The sequence below is a fragment of the Pongo abelii genome, chromosome 6, assembly GCF_028885655.2.
Source record: "Pongo abelii isolate AG06213 chromosome 6, NHGRI_mPonAbe1-v2.0_pri, whole genome shotgun sequence".
Classification (NCBI taxonomy): domain Eukaryota; kingdom Metazoa; phylum Chordata; class Mammalia; order Primates; family Hominidae; genus Pongo; species Pongo abelii.
The window spans coordinates 134,029,169-134,051,970 of record NC_071991.2 but is presented as its reverse complement, the minus strand read 5'-3'; the positions used below and the strand labels follow the sequence as shown (position 1 = coordinate 134,051,970).

The 22,802-nt window shown below is 35.6% G+C and overlaps 1 long non-coding RNA gene across 1 annotated transcript in view; it reads left to right on the top strand.

Moving 5' to 3' along the window:
* Positions 1–11,440: 11,440 nt before the first annotated feature.
* LOC134761798 (uncharacterized) overlaps positions 11,441–22,802 on the top strand; it is a 36,871-nt gene continuing 25,509 nt past the window's right edge. Inside the window, exon 1 of the long non-coding RNA XR_010140938.1 lies at positions 11,441–11,585. This is a non-coding gene — a long non-coding RNA (uncharacterized LOC134761798). The remainder of the gene's footprint in view (positions 11,586–22,802) is intronic.

Sequence of the window (22,802 nt, the reverse complement as noted above, 5' to 3'; positions counted from 1 at the left end):
CCTGTTAGTTCCAGGTAGCTGTGGTTAATGCCTTAGTTAAAGTGCCCATAGATAATAGCCATTTAGGACTAGAGAAACAGCCCATCAAATTCTTCAGAAAACAGATTGCCATTAGGCCTAATAGTTTGGGGCTAAAACCAGAATGATTGTGAGGTTATAATAGGAAGAGGAAATAAGTAAATAAGGACAACACAATTCAACAAGAATACTTATGAAGCTCACACATGAGTTGATGTGAAAACATCATAACATCTAGGCTAATACAGTCAGAAGGGGATTGATGATGCCACAATATGGTAAGTAGACAAAAATCCTTAGTTACTAAACATTGGAGGAAATATTTTTGGAAGGTATTATGAAATCTAGAAATTTATGTCATCCTTTTATATACTCAGAGTCTTCCACAACCTCCTTTTTAAATGCATACCTAGAGAGAAGTCAGTCAGGTGTTAAAAAGGAGATACATGGAGCTTGCCTATATCTGGCTATGATAAAACAACTGACTCTGGGCTAATTTGTTCTCTATATATCACCAAACAAAGCCAACATTACTTTCACCATGTAAATTTGCAACCACTCATCACAATAGTTTAATGGGGCTTCTGGTAACACCGATGACCACCTTTTGATGACAAACTATAAAACTGTGCAGATATATGAAGCAATTATTTGTAGACTTTGTTCAAGAGGTAGAAAAAAATTATGATCTAAGAGAGAAGGAGAATGTCCCAGGTAAGTCCTGCAATTGATCTAGCTTTTTGCCTTGGATAAAACTCCCCAACGTCAGCAAAAGAAACACTAGAAACCAACAGGCAAACTACTCCCAGAGCTCAGGCAGATTTGGGGATAATTTGTGTTTGCAAAAGAGAGGAGAATTAGTACGAATGGGGCTTTTATAGATTGCCTAAGAGAACATTGGGTTAGTAGTGAGATTAAATTAGCCTTAGAATAAAGGTTTCTTTTAGACCCATCATAATAAACCTTAAAAGCAAAATGAAAAGATGTACCTGATGTAAAATAAACTAACTGTGCACAAGAACAAATTCCGAAAACTGTAGAAATACTTAATTTTCAAAAATGTAAAACTTATAATATCCAACACCCAATCAAAAATTACCAGATATTCAAATAAGCTGGATAAAATTAACCACATCTAAAGAAAAATCTATCAACAGAAACAGACTAAATAACAAAAGACATAAGAAATTTAGAAGAGGAAGAACTATACATATGTTAAAGCATTTGAAGGAAAGCACAAATGAAATAAAAAGAAAAATGAAGACCAAAAAACACAAATTGAACTTCTAGAAATAAACATATATAAAAAATACATGGGATGACATTAACAGCAGATTAAATACCACAGCAGAACAGGTCATTGCACATGAAAACATAGACTTAGAAATATCCTAGATGAAGCATACCAAAAATAACAAAGAAAGAAAAAAAATATCATAGCCCAAGTGATCCATGGGATAATATCAAAAGACCAACATATATGTAATTGGAGTACCATGAAAAAAAGGACGAGGGTACTAAAATGCTTTTAAAATATAACTGCCAGCATTTTCCAAAATTGATGAAAATTTTAAACTCAGATATCCAAAAAGCTCAATAGGCTCTAAGAAAATAAACTATTTTTTTACACAAAAGAAGGCAAAACCTAACCAAATGTCTGAATTTAGTGACAGAGAAAAGTCTTGAAATATCTAAAGAGAAAAGACATGTGCAGTAAAAATCACAGCAGAATTCTCAGAAATAATGAAGGCTAGAAGACAACAGAGCAGTATTCTCAGTTTACTGAAATGAAAATATTGTTAACCTAGAATTTTCTATCTCATGAAAATATCTATTCAAAGTAAAGGTGAAAAACAGATATTCCAACAAATAAATGCTATGAGAATTAAAACTAGCAGGTTATTACAAGAGATACAAAAAAAAAATCCTTCAGCCAGAAAGAAAATGACATCAGAAACAAATTTGGATCTACATTAAAAATGACAGCAGCAGATGAGCAACCAAAATTATAAATATGTGCATTAATATTTAATATTTTTCTTATTATGTAATCTCTGTAACAGATCACTACGTTTTAATGACACACACTAAGGTACATGGCATTTGTAACAAATAAAAACTGTATATTACAACAATTGAAGAGAGGATGGGAGAAGTAAATTTATTATACAATGTGTAAATTTTTTACACTATGTGGGAAGTGCTGTAATATTTGAATGTAGACTACAATAAGTTAAAAATTTATATTTTATACTCTAGAGCAAGGATTAGCAAACTACATCCCACAGCCAAATCTGGCCTCTTGTGGCCCTAATTTGGTTGTGCCTATTTGTTTATGTGTTTATAGCTGCTTTTGTTCTACAAAGGCAAAGCTTACTGGTTGTAAAAGAAACGATGTAGCCCACAAAGCTGAAAATACCTATCTTTTACAGTTACAGAAAATGTTTGTAAAGCAACCACTGAAAAAGAAAAAAAAGAGGAACAATATATGAATAATAAAGAAAAATGTAGTTATAAGAAATAGTACCGTACAAAAGAGGTCCCAAAAGCAGGGGGTTAGGTGGGTGATGGAGAACAAAAAATAGATTGAACCAATAGAAACAAATAGTAGGTAATAATTTTAAATAGAATTATATAACTAATTATGTTAACACTCTAAGAACTCCAATTAAAAGTCAACAATTATCAGACTAAATAAAAATGCAAAAGAAAAAAATGGCTAGAGAAATAAAAACATATGACCACATAAAAACATGTGCATAAAGATTTTTAGCAAGAAGCCAAAAATGCTAAATGCCCATTAAATAATGAATGTACAAGCAGATCGTAGTATTACTATTCAATGGAATATTACTCAACAATTAAAAAAACCCCAAAGAACTGACATATGCACTAATATATATAATCTCATTAATGTCATGCTAAGTGAAATAAGCTGACAGCTCAGCACAGTGGCTCACACCTGTAATCCCAGCACTTTGGGAGGCCAAGGCGGGTGGATCATGAGGTCAAGAGTTTGAGACCAGCCTGGCCAACATAGTGAAACCTCATCTCTACTAAAAATACAAAAAAAAAAAAAATTAACCAGGCATGGTGGTGGGTGCCTGTAATCCCAGCTACTCAGGAGGCTGAGGCAGGAGAATCGCTTGAACCCAGGAGGCGGAGGTTGCAGTGAGCCGAGATCACGCCATTGCACTCCAGCTTGGGTGACAGGGTGAGATTCTGTCTCACAAAAAAAAAGAAAAAAAAAAAATAGAAGCAGCAGCAGCAGCAGCAGCAGTTGACACAAAAGATTACAAACTTTTATGCATGGTTCAATTTATATAAATGCTAAAATCAGCTAAGTTACACGGATGGAATAGAGAATAATGGTTGTGCTTGTGGTAGCGGGAGAAGTTGATTGTAAATGTTGACAAGAGAATACTGTGGAGTAATAGAAATGTTCCATATGTTGATTGAGGTGGTCATTGCACAAATGCATATTTTTGACAAAATTTATAAAAATCTACACTTGAAGTTAGTGACTTTTATTTGATGTAAAGTATATTACTCAACATTATACTTAGTAAAGAGTATTATTATTCTCCAATAGTAATATTACTCAATAAATACTAGTATATTCAATAAATATACAAGAATACTCAGTGTTAATATTCAATAAAGAGTAATGTTATTCTCACTAAAACATATTACTACAATTGATTTTATTATTATAAGTCAATAAAGCTGACTTAAATATATGTATGTAGTGAGTGGGTAAGTTACTTTTTTAAAAGTCACAACCCCTCCATAGTATTAGAAGTCAGGTGGTAGGTAGTGACAGGAAGTATAAGAGGGCATTCTGAAATGTTGGTAATACACTGTTTCTTGATTTGAGCACAAATTACATGGATGCTTGGAGTGTAATGTCTGTATATTTTTATATAGAAAATGTCTGTATATTTTTCTAAGTGTATATTATACATCAATAAATTTCCAAGCAGAATATAAGCATCAGCAGGAGAAAACTAAAACATTGGAGTTTCTTGTCTGAACATCTGTCACAATCTTTAGTCTTTGAAGGGGGGCAGTTGAGAGAGAATGATAAATATTTATCTATATGAATTTGCTATTAGCCATCCTAAAGTTTCTCTTACAGTCTTGGTAAAGGTAGGTTTGTACCAGATGAACCATAACAGATAGTTCCATTCATGATTCTGGTTACTCCAGTAACAACAGTTAACAACAGTATTTCCTGCTGAAGCAATGTGTAATAATCTCAGACACGCTTGAATAATTTTAAGCAGTAAGTGAACACAGCATTAAATAGCATGGTACCACAGGGTACAACGGCTTTCTCATACACTAAGTTCAATATTGTTGATTAAATGAAGACAACAATTATGTTTGGTGTGCTTAACAGCTAGTATTCCTTTTTATCAGGGAGAAAACAAGCATTGGGTCCTGCTCCTGGAATTAAATATTTTTATTATGCTTTGTTTACACAGTAACCTTCTACATATGATACCTGATAATAGTTTTTCTACCACAAATATCATTGTAAAATTTCCTTTTGAAACAATATTTTAAAAATAGTTGGGAACTTCAAAGATAAAAATGAAATAATAATGATATAGTAGCATTGTTTGTATTATGTATGTCACTTAAAGCTGTGAATAAGGAGAAAGCAACAAAAGGAAAAGAATTGAGACAGAAAGGGTTTGATCAATAATCCTTTCTAGCATATTGAATGAGCACTATAATAATCAATAGTGCTTCAGGTTTGGGGAAGATGGGGCAATAACTTCTTCTGTTCTATATTTTAACTGACAATTAAATAGATACATAGATAAACAGATAGATGAATCACATGACACACTCTCATAACCTTTCATAAAATCTAACTTTTCATGCTCCAAAATAGGCCTTGTCATTAAATTTGTTGCTGTAAAAAAAATTCATATTTCTCCAGAAAAAAAAAAAAAACACACACACAGTACTGTAGGTCAAAGTCTATCATTTCCTGAATACTGCAGGGACCACAGAATTGACCGACCCTTAGAAATGAGACTTTAAATCTTCTGCGATCAGATGGGCCTTAACAAATCCCCTTTCACATGGGAAGGAGTGAAGAATCTAATATTCCCAACCGTAACTCCCTGACTTTGAGGCTACAGAAACATACTTTAATCAATAAAGGAAGTATATTTTCCCTTGAAGATACCAGCTCTATAACAATACAGTGCTAAGGGTGACAATGTTTTCTGCTTGGTCATTTTCTGAATGTAGCACCACTGAGAGGATGACCATTTAACTCTTTTGCTATTTATTTAAGCAATAAATCAAGAGATGAGCACACTGACTTCCTGAAAACTTTAAATTGACCTCCTAGTGGCTCCATAAGCAAAAGAAATAGAATGAACAATAATCAGAAGACTGAGTCATCCTGTAGAGAAAGCTTTCAAATACAGTGTATTGGCCTTATTTTCCACCTTAGAGCTATGTGGTCTGATGAAAAACAGACAGCTGAATTTATCAATAGAAGCTGTCTAAAATTGTTCTTCAGGGTTGTGATTTTTACTACTTACATGCAAGAGGAAGACATCTAAATCGTGTATTTATATGTTTAAGATAGCATCCCTACTTGGGCATTAAAATCAGCGGATTAATATATCATGCTTTTGCTTGCATTTCTGTTCTCAAACGTAATGGCTCAGCTAAGTGCCTTCTGTTTTTATTAATGTTTTCAGAATATAAAAGTGATGGCTGTGTCTGTCTTGGAATGGTATGCAAATTTTATGAAATCCAAACATATTTGAGAAATGTAAACACACTTGTATTGACTGAGGACAATAACTGAGGATTGAGCTCTGGTTTGAAATTTTTTACAAAGTACTTCACAGTTTCAAAATCTGTTCATGTGCAACATTTCATTTAATCATCACAACCCTGTGAGGTAGATATTGTTATAATTCCTGATAAATGGAGAACCTGTAACATAGGCAGTTATTTCATATAGTTTTAACACAGGGTAGAGCTACCTATATACCTCAGATCTGTTTATTCAGAAAACATTTTGTGAATACCTATTTTGTGCCAGATACAATGTTGTGTGATAGAAGAGAAAGAAAACTAATGCACAGTGCCAATAGCAAGGAGACACAGTACAATGGAGAGAGAAGCTAATTTCTCCAAATACAATATTGTTGTTAGCCAGAACGTAAGTCTAGAATGTTATGAAAATATATAAAATACTGGCTGCTGATGCAGTTTAGCAGTGTGTGTTAGGAAGGACCACTAAAAGTTAATTAAATTTTAATGACCAATGAGGCTTAATTAAGTAAAGAATTGCACTGGGTATTCCAGGCAGTAACATCAGTATTTCACAAGAAACAGATTTCTACATGACTGTCGGACTAAGAATTCACCATTGATGCAGGATAGCTGGAATACAGGGTCCAACAGTAGAATGATAACAAATGAAACTGCAGATGTGAGCAGCCAAATTATGAGAGATCTTTATATATTACACTGAGGAGGTTAGATAGCAGCCTGAAGGCAAAGGGAAACCATGGAGACATTTTACTAGGAAATTATTATTACTATATTTGTTTTTACGAAAAAAAAAAAATCCCTGGCAGCATTTGTGAAAATAGTTTAGCGAAGGGACAGGCCTGGAGGTGTGTAGATTAGGTAGGAGAGTGAAACAATTCAAGGCCTCCATTAAGGGCAGTGGATACACTGAGAAGAAAAGGGGGATGAAGATATTAAGGTGAATACAAAACACAGGACAACTTAGTTTTCAGACTTGACCAATTAAGTGGATAAAAGCATGAAATGTTGATGGAGTTCAATTTCAAATGCGTGTTCAATGGGATGGACATCCAAGTGGATTTGAATACATGAATCTAGAAGCCCAGACTAAAATTACATTTTGGATCCATCAGTATTTACATAACCAAGGAGACAGGATTAAATTAATCAGACAATTAAAACGAAAACAGAAAATAACTGAAGGCAGTACTCTGGGCAAGCACATGCAAAGGAGTCTGAGGGGGAGGGAAATCTGTGAAAAAGGCAAAACAAGCAAGAAAACAAATCTGACCAGTTTTAAGTAGGGTGGAGTGGTCAAAGGGATCATGTATTGCAGTAAAATTAAGTTACTCTACATAAAGGACACAGTGGAGACTCTGGTGGTAGCCCTTCCAGTGAGGACGTATGAATGATGATGCCATGGCCAATCAGATGGATTTCTGTGTGAACCACAGGTGACAAAGTGAAGACTGCAAATGCAAACAACTCCTTCTGGAAACTTGGGTATGAAGGAATGAATGGATTTGTCTAGTATATAAAGGAAACATAGAGCTAAAACCTGGACTCAAGCAGCCTAACTCCAAATTCTTATGTTCCACTTTTTCTGTTTTTTTAAAATGATGATTTATAAACTATTAAGATAGTTCTCTTCTAAGCCGATTAGTTTAGCTGGTTAGAATTTGCAGCTAATGAGGTGAAAGTTCTTTCCATGATAGCTCATACTCTTGGCCCTGGGTGATGGCTTTACAAATGTGTACCTTTTGACTGAACAGAGGAAATGAGGAACTGTGGGTGGCTCAGAAACCTCATTATCATCCTGTGCAAACTATAGGTCATCCATCAGTAGTATCCTCTTTGCATAACAGGATGGGGTTCTTAATGATAGTAGAAACAGTATTAAGTCCTCAGAGACTCTAAATGCAAAGACAAAAAATATGCTATATTCCTAAGTTTCTATCCAGACTTGAATAAAAGCAACCTCCTCCATGCCCCAATTTTCATAATGGCAGGGCTAGTCTTAAGTAACAGTGTAAATTATTGAATGTTACTCTTCTTGTTCCATTGCCCTTCAGTTACCCAAATTCCACATGCTATTCTGGCCATATTTATCCTAAAAATCTCCTTCAGACATTACATATTGATTTAATCTGTCCTTTATACCAGGCATAAAAGTCCTTTGAGTCTGTTAATGATCAGCACCATTCCTGCCTTGAAGGCACCTGCAGTTTCATAACAGAGAGGGGAAATGTGATACACTCTCCTTGGCATACCTTTCTCTCTTTCTCTCTCGGCTATCTCGAAACTCCCACACATCCTTACACTTTGTGTTTGGGCATCACTTCTTCCTGAAGCCTTTAATAATATGGACAATAGTGGGACCCACCCCGTCTTCTGCTCTCCCCTACCACTCTTGACGCATCTCCTCCAGTAGAGCCCCAGCCATACCCTATGACTAAGGCTATTTAATTGTCCACCCTCTCTTCTAACCATGGTCTCCTTGGGACAGGTACTTTGACTTTATGTTTCTTCTTCAGAGCCTAACCTCATGCAATGCAATTCCTGACACATAATTACTGAAAGCTTGTCATAAATATAAGTAACCTTAATACAATGAAAATGTGTCACAAGAAAATATGAAGTGCTTTAAGAGGTCAGAGAAGAGAGTATGAGGTAACATTTGCTCTAGGTTTAAAAAAATCATTAAAATGTCAATGTGCAGAAATGGAGTAAGAGAGGTATTTGAATGTAGAGGGAGCTCATAAGCGCTCTCAGGCATGACGTGAGAAGAAAAGCCAAGGATATTAGTCACCTCTGGCTGCTAAAACAAAATACCATAGATTGGGTGGGTTAAACAACAGACATTTATTTTCTCATGGTTCTGGAGGCTTAAAGTCCGAGGTCAGGATACCAGCATGGTCAGGTTATGGTGAAGGATCTTTTCCTGGCTTGCAGACAGCTGCCTTACTGCTATGCCCTCAGGTGGCAGAGGGGAAGGGCAAGTTATCTAGGGTCTCTTTTTTTAACTTTTATTTTACATTCAGGGGTACAAGTGCAGGTTTGTTACATAGGTAAACTCGTGAAATGGAGGTTCATTGTACAGATTATTTCATCACCCATAGTGCTCATTAGTTATTATTCCTGATCCTCTTTCTCCTCCCAGCCTCTACGCTCTGATAGGCCCCAGTATGTATTGTTCCCCTCTATGGGTCCATGTGTTCTCATCATTTAGCTCTCATGTATAAGTGAGAACAAAAGGATACTAATCCCATTATAAGGGGCTCATCCTCATGACCTCATATAAGCCTAAATATCTCAAAAAATCCCTGTCTTCAAATACCATAAAATTAGGGCTCAGGGCTTCAACATATAAACTTTGGGGGACACAATTAAGTCCATGGCAGTCAAGAAATAAGACTGGGAAGAGCAGTTAGAATCTAACTTTGGATAATTTTGTATAAAAATCAAGGATTTTGCTCATTCATGACCATAGTCACATTCAGGATCTCATCCCTATAGCTGTGAGAATTGGAAAGTCTTCACATTATTGTAATGTAAGAGAATTATAAAGTTAACATAAGGCCAGGCTTTGATCCTAGTAGAAAATCATTTTTAAATTGAGCATTTTAGGAACTCACAATTCAACATATGGGACTTTGGTTCAGAGATGACCCACTTTATGGATGAGGATTTTAAGTCAGGAAATCATGACTTTTCCATTGGTGAGACTAGTATATGACTTCAGGAGAGGTTAGCATCATGGTCCAAAGGCTGTGTACTGGTCATCAGTGGGTGGAAATCCTCCAATTCAAAAATTCACGAGCACGTGGTATTGGCAGAATCTCACTGGCAGGAGCACAGTCATCTTTAAGACTATTCACAGACAACAATTATAACATTGATTCCAAATGTAGAGGGCATATCTTGTTTTACTGATGCCTGAAAGCTTTTCAAGAGTTTCTGTTTTGAGTCCCATTTGAACTTAAGTGACTTGTCTGGTGACTTGACTATCATAAAACCCTTAAACCTGGAATATGCTGCTTCCAATACCTATGGATTCCAAGCAGGTATTTACCCACTTTTGTTTTAGGTGGTGGTTCCAAGGCCCATATTTCCCCAAATTAAGCTGGAGAAAGTCACTTTGAGCTGCTGCCCATATAGTGTTAAGAAGGTTTTGGATTTTTATCCTCATATTACTCCATCTTTAGCTGACTGCCTGTAGATGACATGCAAAGCAATGCAAGCTATTTCCTTAGTGGAGCCACTCTAAAAATACCATGAATATTCATCTGAAATTCTTTCAAGATACTGCCAGGGGGAAAAAAATATGGGAAGTGTAAATGAAACAAAAATGTCAGAATGTTGATAAATGTTAATATTAAAAATGTGCATGTTGATATTATAGGATGTATATATGATGGTTTAATATTCAATCTTTCTATTTTGTGTATAGTTAAAATTTTTAAACCAAGAATGTTTTTAATAACATGTTTGGATTCCAATGAGTAATTCATATTATGCTAGGGTTTTCCTAACCACTGATGATATATCACTAGCTGAGGATTCAGGACCGTGATTTTGCACTGGGTTCCTTAGTGGGGAATGGCAAACTTATCTTAATCCTGTTTGTGAAGGATCGTGGGGGTTGAGGAGAAAGCTGATGCAAGGCTGCATACCAAGTGCCAGTAACAGACACACTTGTTAAGTCACCTTTATGATATATGCCAGTATGGAACAGAGGGCACTTCTCTGTTTAGTTTTGACGGTCCACAGTGAAGTGCAGAGTACTAGTGACTTTTTAAAAATGTTTCAGTCAGATAAAGTCGTTAAACTGGGAAATCACATTGCATAATATCTCTGCCTGCATTAAATCTTTTCTATGGAAACTAATTCATTTGTCTACTCCTGGAAAGCAGGATTGTTTCCATTGCATGGCTGTAGCAAGTTTTAGGGTTATATTCATTTCTTAACAATGCCTCTGGTCAAATGTAAAAGGAGCCATCATGGTTGGGGGTTGATAATGATTTCATTCAACCACCCTGTCCTTTCACTGGAGCTGAATTTAGGGAACTCGGAAAGTCCAAATTGATTATACAGTCTAACAAAAGAACAGCAAGTGAGTCCACATGAAAAAGCCAGCAACAGCTGTAGAAGCCCCAATATACAGTAAGGCCTTATACGAGTCTCCCTTCACCCTTTCCTATAGCCCTTCGGTGGGGAATGGGAAGAAAGTATGGCATAAGAACCCAGCCCTAGCTCTTCTCAAATTTCTTGCTGAGCTTCTCCCCGTAACTCCCTAAATCTGTTCTGCATATCTGCAGAGGTTATGACTTTCTCTGTGTTCCCATATACCTTCCTGATCTGTAAGCAGTTGCCATAGAATAAGTGTCTGGCTGTAAGTATTGACCCTGCATGCAAGTGCCATTGTTGGATTTTTGCTGAGACAGGCCTCTTTTCCCTGGCTACTGGCATCCTTTTTATTGTTTACAATATAGTTTGGCTGTGTCCCCACCCAAATCTCATCTTGAATTGTACTCCCATAATTCTCACGTGTTGTGGGAGGGACCCTGTGGGAGACAATTGAAACACAGGGGCGGTTTCCTCCATACTGTTCTCGTGGTAGTGAATAAGACTCACGAGATCTCATGATTTTATCAGGAGTTTCCACTTTTGTGTCTTCCTCATTCTCTTTTTGCCTGCTGCCATCTGTATAAGATGGGACTTGCTCCTCCTTGCCTTCTACTATGATTGTGAGGCTTCCCCAGACACATGGAACTGTAAGTCCAATTAAACCTTCTTCTTGCTCAGTCTCGGGTATGTCTTTATCAGCAGTGTGAAAACAGACTAATAAAATTTGTTTGTTTGGTTTTACCCTGAGGCTAATCTACTATTCTGGAATTTCCAAATGATCCTTTTTGTTTCTGGGTTTCAGTGGTCTGGGAAATCCATAAATATAATAGCTCATGAATACAACCACTGAGGTGCAAGGGCATTTTAGAATAAGCAGTGACCTGGTCACTCTAAGTCTGTTGTTCCTCACAGGCAATATAGTTACCTATTCACCAGCCTTCTTGGTAATCTGCAGTCATCCAATCATTCCTGGGAAGATATTTCACCACCAGCATAGTGCATTAGAACTCTCTCATCTATTCCTTAAAACCATAGCACCATAAAGTGTTGTATGTCCATTATGGTCAGCAATGGTAATAACATAAACATAACATAAACAACTATGTTACTGGTTTATGCATTTACTATACTTTTTAATTTCATTTTAGAGTATACCAAATATATGCTAACTGTAAAACAGCCTCAGGCATGTCCTTTGGGAGATATTCCAGAAGGCATTGTTATCACAGGAGATGACAGCTCCATGCATGTTTTTGCCCCTGAAAACTCTCCAATGGGACAGGATGTGCAGGCAGAAGACAGTGATACTGGTGATCCTGACCCTGTGTAGACCTAGGCTAACGTGTTTGTGTCTTAATTTTTAACAAAAAAAGTTTAAAAAGTAAAAAAAAATCTAAAAATAAAAAAGCTCACAGAATAGAGATATAAAAGAAGAAAACATTTTTGTATAGCTATACAATGTGTTTGTGTTTTAAGCTGTTATTATAAAAGAGTCAAAAAGTTAAAAAACTTAAAAGTTTATAAAGTTAAAATGTTATTTAAGTAAAGGTTAATTTACTGTTGAAGAAAAAAATATTTTCAAATAAATGTAGTGTAGCCTAGGTGCACAGTGTTTATAAAGTTTGTAGTAGAATACAATAATATTATAGGCCTTCACATTCACTCACTGACTCACCCAGAGCAACTTACAGTCCTGCAAGCTGCATTCATGGTAAGTGCCCTGTACAGGTATATTATTTTTTATCTTTTCTGCGTCATTTTTACTGTACCTTTCCTATCTTTAGATATGTTTAGATATGTCACGGTTGCCACAGTGTTGCCTATATTTACTGTACCTTAGATATGTCACTGTTGCTACAGTGTTGCCTGCACTAACATGCTGTACAGGTTTGCAGCATACGAGCAATAGGCTCTATCATCTAACCTAGATATGCAGTAGGCTAAACCATCTGGGTTTGTGTGAGTGTACTCTATGATGTTCACACCACAATACAATTTCTTAGAATGTATTATCATTATTAAGTGACATATAACTGTACTGCAGAGAAATCATAGAAGGGAGTGTGAGCTACTCTCTTTGGATAACAGGGAATTTCCTGACCACTAAGAGTCAGTTGGAATAACAAACTAAGGTAGGGTCAAATCATTCATATCAAATCATTGACTCTAGGTTGAATGAGTGAGGATAATTGGTATAGTTTATTCTATCAATAGGTGTAGTTACAAGAGGAAGGAGATGGGAGAACAACTTGAACAGTAACAAACTAAATGATTCAATTATGATAAGTGTACTCATGGGTGAAAGATAAAAAAATTAATGAAGAAAAAAATGGAGACATAAGTTAAATGGAGTTGGGAGAGAGGAATAGATTAAGGTAACCAAACATTTCTTTAAGACTAAAATATCCCTCGCCTACTTTTTGATGGGGTTGTTTGTTTTTTTCTTGTAAATTTGTTTGAGTTCATTGTAGATTCTGGATATTAGCCCTTTGTCAGATGAGTAGGTTGCAAAAATTTTCTCCCATTTTGTAGGTTGCCTGTTCACTGTGATGGTAGTTTCTTTTGCTGTGCAGAAGCTCTTTAGTTTAATTAGACCCCATTTGTCAATTTTGGCTTTTGTTGCCATTGCTTTTGGTGTTTTAGACATGAAGTCCTTGCCCATGCCTATGTCCTGAATGGTAATGCCTAGGTTTTCTTCTAGGGTTTTTATGGTTTTAGGTCTAACGTTTAAGTCTTTAATCCATCTTATTAATTTTTGTATAAGGTGTAAGGAAGGGATCCAGTTTCAGCTTTCTCCATATGGCTAGCCAGTTTTCCCAGCACCATTTATTAAATAGGGAATCCTTTCCCCATTGCTTGTTTTTCTCAGGTTTGTCAAAGATCAGATAGTTGTAGATATGCGGCATTATTTCTGATGGCTCTGTTCTGTTCCATTGATCTATATCTCTGTTTTGGTACCAGTACCATGCTGTTTTGGTTACTGTAGCCTTGTAGTATAGTTTGAAGTCAGATAGCGTGATGCCTCCAGCTTTGTTCTTTTGGCTTAGGATTGACTTGGCGATGTGGGCTCTTTTTTGGTTCCATATGAACTTTAAAGTAGTTTTTTCCAATTCTGTGAAGAAAGTCATTGGTAGCTTGATGGGGATGGCATTGAATCTATAAATTACCTTGGGCAGTATGGCCATTTTCACTATATTGATTCTTCCTACCCATGAGCAAGGAATGTTCTTCCATTTGTTTGTATCCTCTTTTATTTCCTTGAGCAGTGGTTTGTAGTTCTCCTTGAAGAGGTCCTTCACATCCCTTGTAAGTTGGATTCCTAAGTATTTTATTCTCTTTGAAGCAATTGTGAATGGGAGTTCACGCATGATTTGGCTCTCTCTTTTTCTGTTATTGGTGTATAAGAATGCTTTTGATTTTTGTACATTGATTGTGTATCCTGAGACTTTGCTGAAGTTGCTTATCAGCTTAAGGAGATTTTGGGCTGAGACAATGGGGTTTATGCAGCCAAAAGACACATGAAAAAATGCTCATTATCACTGGCCATCAGAGAAATGCAAATCAAAACCACAATGAGATACCATCTCACACCAGTTAGAATGGCAATCATTAAAAAGTCAGGAAACAACAGGTGCTGGAGAGGATGTGGAGAAATAAGAACTCTTTTACACCATTGGTGGGACTGTAAACTAGTTCAACCATTGTGGAAGTCAGTATGGCGATTCCTCAGGGATCTAGAACTAGAAATACCATTTGACCCAGCCATCCCATTACTGGGTATATACCCAAAGGACTATAAATCATGCTGCTATAAAGACACATGCACGCGTATGTTTATTGCGGTACTATTCACAATAGCAAAGACTTGGAACCAATCCAAATGTCCAACAATGATAGACTGGATTAAGAAAATGTGGCACATATACACCATGGAATACTACACAGCCATAAAAAATGATGAGTTCATGTCCTTTGTAGGGACATGGATGAAATTGGAAATCGTCATTCTTAGTAAACTATCACAAGGACAAAAAACCAAACACCGCATGTTCTCACTCATAGATGGGAATTAATGAGAACACATGGACACAGGAAGGGGAACATCACACTCTGGGGACTGTTGTGGGGTGGGGGGAGGGGGGAGGGATAGCATTAGGAGATATACCTAATGCTAAATGATGAGTTAATGGGTGCAGCACACCAGCATGGCACATGTACACATATGTAACTAACCTGTACATTGTGCACACATACCCTAAAACTTAAAGTATAATAATAATAAAACAAAAAACAAACAATCAAAAAAAGATACACTAACAATGTAAAAAAAAAAGTACCTTGAAACATTATATAATATAGTCCAAACTAGAAACAATCTAAATATCTACCAGTAGGGGTTTGGCAAAAAAATAAAATAAAATAAAATATGGTATATCTACAAAAAAAAAGACTAAAGTAATGTCCAAAAATAATATTCATTGTTTATTATTACAAGGCCTTAGCCATAATTCTTTATGTGGATGGAATCCTGGGCATGGGCCTTTTTGTGAACCCGATCAGGCCAAGACCTTCAATTACAAAATTGAAGTGAGCCTTCATGATCTTTATTTCTATAGGTGAATACCTTCAGGTGACATTTGCAATCCTACTAATATATAATATTAGGAAAGATGAAACCAAGTTTCTCTCTAAATTCTAGAGCATCCCTTGCCTTTGGTTCTTCACATCTCTAAGTTTTTATAGGAGAGAAGTCAGGATGGGAGAAATAGAACCTTCCAAGTACAAGATGGTTCCAGGATTGCTTTTGCCATAATTTCTGCAAATAGCAGTTCATCAACATTTTCCAGTGGAACGGGCACTTAAGTTTAAAACCTGAAGCACTGGTAGGGTACTAGTCAGTGAAGAAAAGGAAGATCATTCCATAAAGTGGAATGGTAAGTGCAATTGCCTAGAGGCAATAAGGAACATACTGCTTTTGAATGACTGAAAGAAGCTCAGGGTGGTAGTAATAAATCATGAGTAGTGGTGCAGGATAAGGCAAGAATAGAGGAAGAACCAGACATTGCAAAATCATATAGGTCCTAGTAGGGAATTTTGTACCTTATCTTAGGGCAATGAGAAAAAACACTGAAGGATTTTTAAAAGGATCCTGAAGGCTTAGACGTGTTTTTAGAGAAACATCACTTGGGTTGCAATATAAAAAGCTGACAGAAGACGACTATGGCTGAGTCAGGGAGCCCTCTTAAGAGTTGTGGGGGGTGGGGGTCATGATGACCTCAGTTTCTTTAGTGAAACTAAGGTGAGAAATGCCAATAAATTAGAGGGGAAGATTTGCTAAGGAGGAGGAACTATGCTGTTTCTAAGTATCTACCTTTCCTAAAAGGATGAAGAAAATTGACATGGCTTGGCTTTGTGTCCCCAGCTAAATTTCATCTTGGATTATAGTTCCCATAATCCCCACATGTTGTGGGAGGGACAAGGTGGAGATAATTGAATCATGGGAGCATTTTCCCCCATCTTTTTCTTGTGATAGTGAGTTAGTTCTCATGAGATCTGACTATTTTAAAAGGGGCTTTCTCCTTCACTTGGCTCTCATTTCTTCTCCTTCCTGCTTTCATGTGAAGAAGGACATGTTTGCAGTTTCCTCTATAGTCTCAGGCACTTCACACTTAATGGTCAAAGAAATGAGAGACTTCACTTAAGCTGCTATTCTTCAAATTGTTCAATCTATTGTCTTCTGAGAAACACTCCATGGAGGATAGGAGAAAAATAAATATTAGGTGCGCAACTATTATTTAAATAATAAGCATCAGTCAGGATGGACTAGTTTATATTGTCAAGATGAACAAACCCAAAATGTGGGAAGCTTAACATATCAAAATGTTATTTCTTATTCCTGGTCCGTGTTCAATGTGGGCTGATGGGGGTTGCCGCTCATCACAATTGCTCAGGAAGCTGACATAGTAAAGCTTCATGCTAGCATATGCTTCCCAGTTCTCAGATCACTACAGAAGTGAGAGGGGACATGATGAATTCCCTCCTTGGCCTTTAAAGGATCCATCTGGAAATGATACATGTCATGTCTCTTCACATTTCATTGTTCATAGACAGACTTAACTTCAAAGTATGATATGGAAGCCATGGGGCTGGGGAGTGAAAAGCTATACATTTGGGGTGAACATCACTAAAAATCACATATAATATCTTGTTTCTTATTGGCTACTGCTTCTTCTGTGCATGCTCACATGACTGAGAAACTTGGAGCAGAAAAAAAAGAGTAGGTTTCAGTGAATAGAATCCCACCACACTCTTGTAAATACTTGAAAGGCATAATCAAATGTAGTTGATGATTGCTTGGAAGTCAGAAGGAGGGAGAATAAGTAATCCAGGAAAATAGTTTCTGTTTTGGGGAATCTAGCAAGCGGTGGTGCCATCTTAAACATGTTAGCCCATGCCCCTGGAGTCTTTCTAAATTCTGTATCCTGTGCTATACTACACTTCCAAATATTGCTATATACCATTGCAAATCCTAGAATGGGGGAAATATGTATGACTTTTGGAATTGTGAGACATAATACTTGATAATATATAAAATAAGCTTGATAAAATACTTGATAATACCAAAAACAAAACAAATATATTTGAAATATTTCATAACTTTTCTTAACAGATGTAAGAAAATGACCAGTGCCTTTTCATGGAAAGATCTACCATGTCCATGTTAGATCACACTATTCCCCCTATCTTACCAACACAGCCTGTCGCAGCATTGCCCACCTCATTTTAGCCACTTTTTCGTTTGGAGACTTTCATAGAGATAGAAAACCCAAGATGAAGAGAAGGTTTAGAGGAGGAAACAAGTTCCAGTTTTGCACAGTTCAGTGTAGTTGCCTGTGAAGCATCTGGGCAGAAATAAAAATAGGCAATGGGACATGTTGGTCCAAATCTCAGGGGAGTGATCTGGATTTGAGATACAAATTTGAGCATCACCAAGATATAGATAGTAATTGAACTATGGAAGTTAATATTCTTACTTCTTCCTCCACAGCCAGACTTCCGAGTGCCTCCATTTCTCCTGGGGCCTCTTAATAGATTCAAAAAATTCTTTCTTAAAGGAACAACTTTAGTTTTATATTTCAAGTCATGAAATAAGATTCTTTCTGTTTCTTATGCATGAATGAGCAGAGACCGAAATGTTATTATTTTGAGGTGACAGTGAAGCCCTAGGTGAAATCAGATGGCAATGCTTCCTAGTATTATCTAACTGCCCAATCAAGAAAAGTTCCAGGATAAATTTTTACTTGAAGAATATTTTTTAAGTGTTTAAGTAATATTGAGTATAAATATTAATAAAATTCAAATTTGGCTCATTTAATAAAACTACTATTTAAGAATCCTTAATATACGGAGACTAATAAGGATATTTATAACCCTCAAATATTTGGCTCCATATGTCATGGAAGCAGTGTAATCCTCACCACCTGTACAAGTCTCCATTGGAATACTCACAGTTTGCTTGGTTTCAGGTCTTGCCTACATATTTAGGCTTCTTTGGGAAAGAGCAGTACTTGTGGGCTCTGTGTGTGTGTGTGTGTGTGTGTGTGTGAGAGAGAGAGAGAGAGAGACAGAGAGAGATACTAGACCTCCCACCTTTAATATTTCACTAATAAATATTCTATAAATCAATAAGTTCTTGAAGAAAGAGGAGTAAAACTTAGACAAAGATGAAGCAATCATAATGCCTTGAACTTTATCAACTTGTAATCATGTCTACTATTTTGGGGGAGGAGAGAGAAATAATTAATCTCTGTTTCACTATTCTTTCTGCAACCTGTCTTCTCCAATAATATTCTCTTACCAATTTATATTCCTCCCTCTTAAATATTTAAAAGCCTTCTAATTTTTTATCCAGTGTGTACCTAGGCGGTTTCGGTGTGTTTAATTAAAGGATTTGCCTTTACCCAGAGTTTATAATAGGTTTATTAACCACTTCAGAAAAATCTAGCAAAAACAAGTTATTATAAAACACTAAACAGAGCTTCAAATTTAAACTACATCTTCAGTGTTCCATGGATTTACTGTGAGAATGCAGTTCCAGGGATTAACTGTGGTCTTACCTTGCCACTTAAAAGTAGCTGAATGACAAAAAGAGATTTGTGACTATATGGAAATTTAGAGAAAGATTATTGAAACTGTAAAAATGTCTAGAGATTTTTAAAATCCAAATAGTGCATATTTCCGTCTCCCCCCCACAAAAAAAACTATAAAATCACAGGGAAATAGACTAACATAAGGAAAGTCATAAGTTATTGAAAGGCAGAGTTTGCATACTTTAATCAATGATTTTTTCATAACATTACTCTGCATAAAATTTATCTTAATTAGAAAAAAAAATTTTCTATTGTAAAAGAGTATCAGCTTCTAAGACAAACTTTCCTTTCAATAATTGAAAATGCTTATCAAAAAATCCTGTTTATTAATTTTTTCTGTTTTTCTGTTACTAATACTTTTAGAGTACAATCCTTAATTGACTAAGAATACACTCAAGTGTATAGTCATCATACATAAATGTTTCCGTCTTGACCACAGGTGTCACAAGGGAATTTGTTTGGGTGAGTTTAGAAATACGATATGCTGGTGGATGTTATTTTGTCTCGTATCGTAAACCAATAGAGAAAGGAAGGAAGTCATTTGGCCTGTCTTTGCACTTTCTAAGTTTTTACTGGCTACTGATAATGACACATTCTCTTGTACCTGCTGCAGGTCATCTGACTAAAAGATCCTTCCTAAAACTTGTAATTTTTTCCATGATCCCCATGAATCTTTCATACTTTTCTGGGATCCACATTTTCTTCCTTTAAATAAAACAAAGCAAAACAAAAAGCAAAACCAAACAACACTTCAGGCATACTTACATCTTTCGAGTAATTTTTAAGTGGGCCATGATGTTTCCTGGCAAATATTTCTCTCAGGTTTTATGTGTGTCACAAAGTATCTTTTTTTTTTTTTTTTTTTTTTTTTTTTTTTTTTAAGGATATTTTCTCTTCCTGTAGCATTTTCAGTTGACAGGGTTTTTTTTGTTTTGTTTTCTGTTGTTTCTTTAACCCTTTTAAAGATGTTGTTCCATTATCTAATGGCTTGGATTTCTAATGGGAAATTTGTGGCAATTCTTTGTCTCTCTTTTTCTCTGGCAGTGTTTAATACTTCTTTATCATTTATTTTCAGGAATTTTATTACAGTTTATCATAGTGCAATTTTGTGTCTATTCTGCTGGAGTTTCTTCCACATTCTTGGATCTCTGTGTTTAGAATTTCCATCATATTTGGGAAAGACCTAGCCATTAATTCTTCAAATAATTTTCCTTCATCTTTCCAATTCCAACTTCTTTGTTGGCTGCTATTTTCCCATTGATAATTGAGTCTCTGTTCAGCTTTTTTTCCACTTTATTTTTACTCTCACAGCTTCATTGTGGTAGTTTCTATTGCTATGTTTTCGGATTTACTGATGTTTTCTCATGCAAATTTCTTTACATTAAATGCTATATTTTTGATCACCAGAAGTAGTGCATGCCTCTTTTTACATCTTCTATTTATCTTTGTATGTTCATGTCTTCTCAAGTTTTAATCACATTTATTTCAAGTTCCTTTCTGCTAATTGCTTTATTTCTTTATTTGCTTTATTTCTGTCCATTCTGAGTCTATTTTCATTGACTGAATTTTCTTCTGGTTATGGGTCACATTTTCCTGTTTATTTATGTGTCTGGTGATTTTTTTTTAATTTGATGTTTGACTTTGTAGATGCTCTCTTACTACACAACTGGATTTTACTGTTTTCTTTATAGTGTATGAAATTTCATTTTGCCTGGCAATTATGTTACTTGCAAATTAACTTGGTATTTTTAAGATTTGTTTGGTAAGGTATCTAGGAGCTTTTATTACAGGGCTATTTTAGCCATACTCTAAGATTTTACTCTTCTGGGATTTTTATTAAATGCCCTGGTATTCTAAGGGGATTTTCTACTCTGGATAAACTTGAATGTATCCCAGTCTTATGTAAGCTTCAGAAATTGACAATCTTTAAGTTTCTCTGTCTTTGTTATTTTATTTTTTGCCTAGATTCATGAACTTTCACCTTATATAAAGACAATTTATTATTCAGCAACAGACTCAAGGGGACCCCGGGCAGATTTTTAGAACTATTTTTCTGCATAGCTGCCTCTTTTGCAGTAATGAGCTTTGAAAAGTCTCACTGACTTATTTTTCTGAAATCAGCTCTTTGATACCTCTTTTTTTCTCCTTAAGGTAAGGACTGTAGACATGTGTTGCTAGTTATTCAATATCTTAAAATAGTAAAAATTTGTGGTCGTATATGGCAGAAAGCAAGATGAGTACTGCTTTTTCTATTGTGACCTCAGTGTCACCAATATCTTCCTATTTCATGCAACATCAACTTATGTGCTAACCAGAGCTTGCACAATGTAGTATTTATTTTCAAAATGCTTTATATTTACAAAATTTTCAACCAACCTATTGGCCCCCATTATATACAATTTTAAGTTTAAGATCTTTTTTGCTCTTACTTGAAGGTATCAATGGACAATTTTCAAACAACAAACAAGACCTATATTCTACCCTCAAATGGGTCACAACTTATTGGTTTGTATGTTGACTAGATATAGTTGTCAAGCCATGCTACCAAGACAAAAACAAACAAACAAAAACAAGTTTGAAGGTTTAAGGAAACGACAACTGTATCAATGGTAGGCCTACAGATATTTTTAAATACTTTCAATAAGTTGTAACCTCATTTTCTAAAGTAAAAATGTTAAATATGAATAATTAATAAATTATTAGAATTGATAAAACATTTATGTATGATTGTTACATTTCCAGGACACCATGGGCTGGTCCAAATGAGCTGAGATTTAGTGGCCTTATTATATGTCCTCTGAAAAAGATCCTCTTCCTGCTTTGAAATGAGGAATTGATTCTTTGTTTTTTAATTTTAGCAGAGCGTACAGGGTTGGAGAGGAAATAGAAATGAAATAAAAGCTGGTAGTAACCCACATTAAAAGAGACCATCCTCTCTAACGCTGTTTTACACAACCCTCTTCTTTAATGACTGTGAAATGTCAGAAAAACATCACAAGTTCCCACAATAATTGAGAGAAATTAGGTCCATGTACCTCACCATCAAAGCAGTATCGTGGCAGTCCTAACTTCCACTAATAGAAGCTTATGTGTCTGAAAACCAAGACCTTCCTATCTTGGTTCCTTCCTCTAGTCATTTACATAGTGTTCATCTTTTCCTAAAGGAATCCTTCTTGCTACCTATCCTATTGCTTTTACTGTGAATTCTAATATTATTTCCATATCGTGGATGTCCTGGGTTTATATTCAGTAATACCAAGTACTATAAAGAAAAATAAAGGGAAAATATTAACAAAACCTAAATTATCTAGATACCTCTCTTTCTGAAACTCTTGCTAAGGATCATGAACTCATTTTAGTTTTCATTAATTTTTTTATATCTATAACAAAATATTTTGTTCCATTTTGTTATAGATATAAAAAAACTGAGTTAAATATATATTTATGTATTAATATCATCGATACATAAATATATATTGTTCTTTCACTCAATTAATGTAAACCTGTATCTTGAAGCATTAAAGAAGATATTGTTTTTCCTTTTTTTCTTTTTCTTTTTTTTTTGAGATGGAGTTTTCCTCTTTCGCCCAGGCTGTAGTGCAGTTGTGTGATCTCAGCTCACTGCAACCTCCGCCTCCCAGGTTCAAGCGATTCTCCTTCCTCAGCCTTCCAAGTAGCTGGGATTACAGGCGCCCACCACCACGCCTTGCTAAT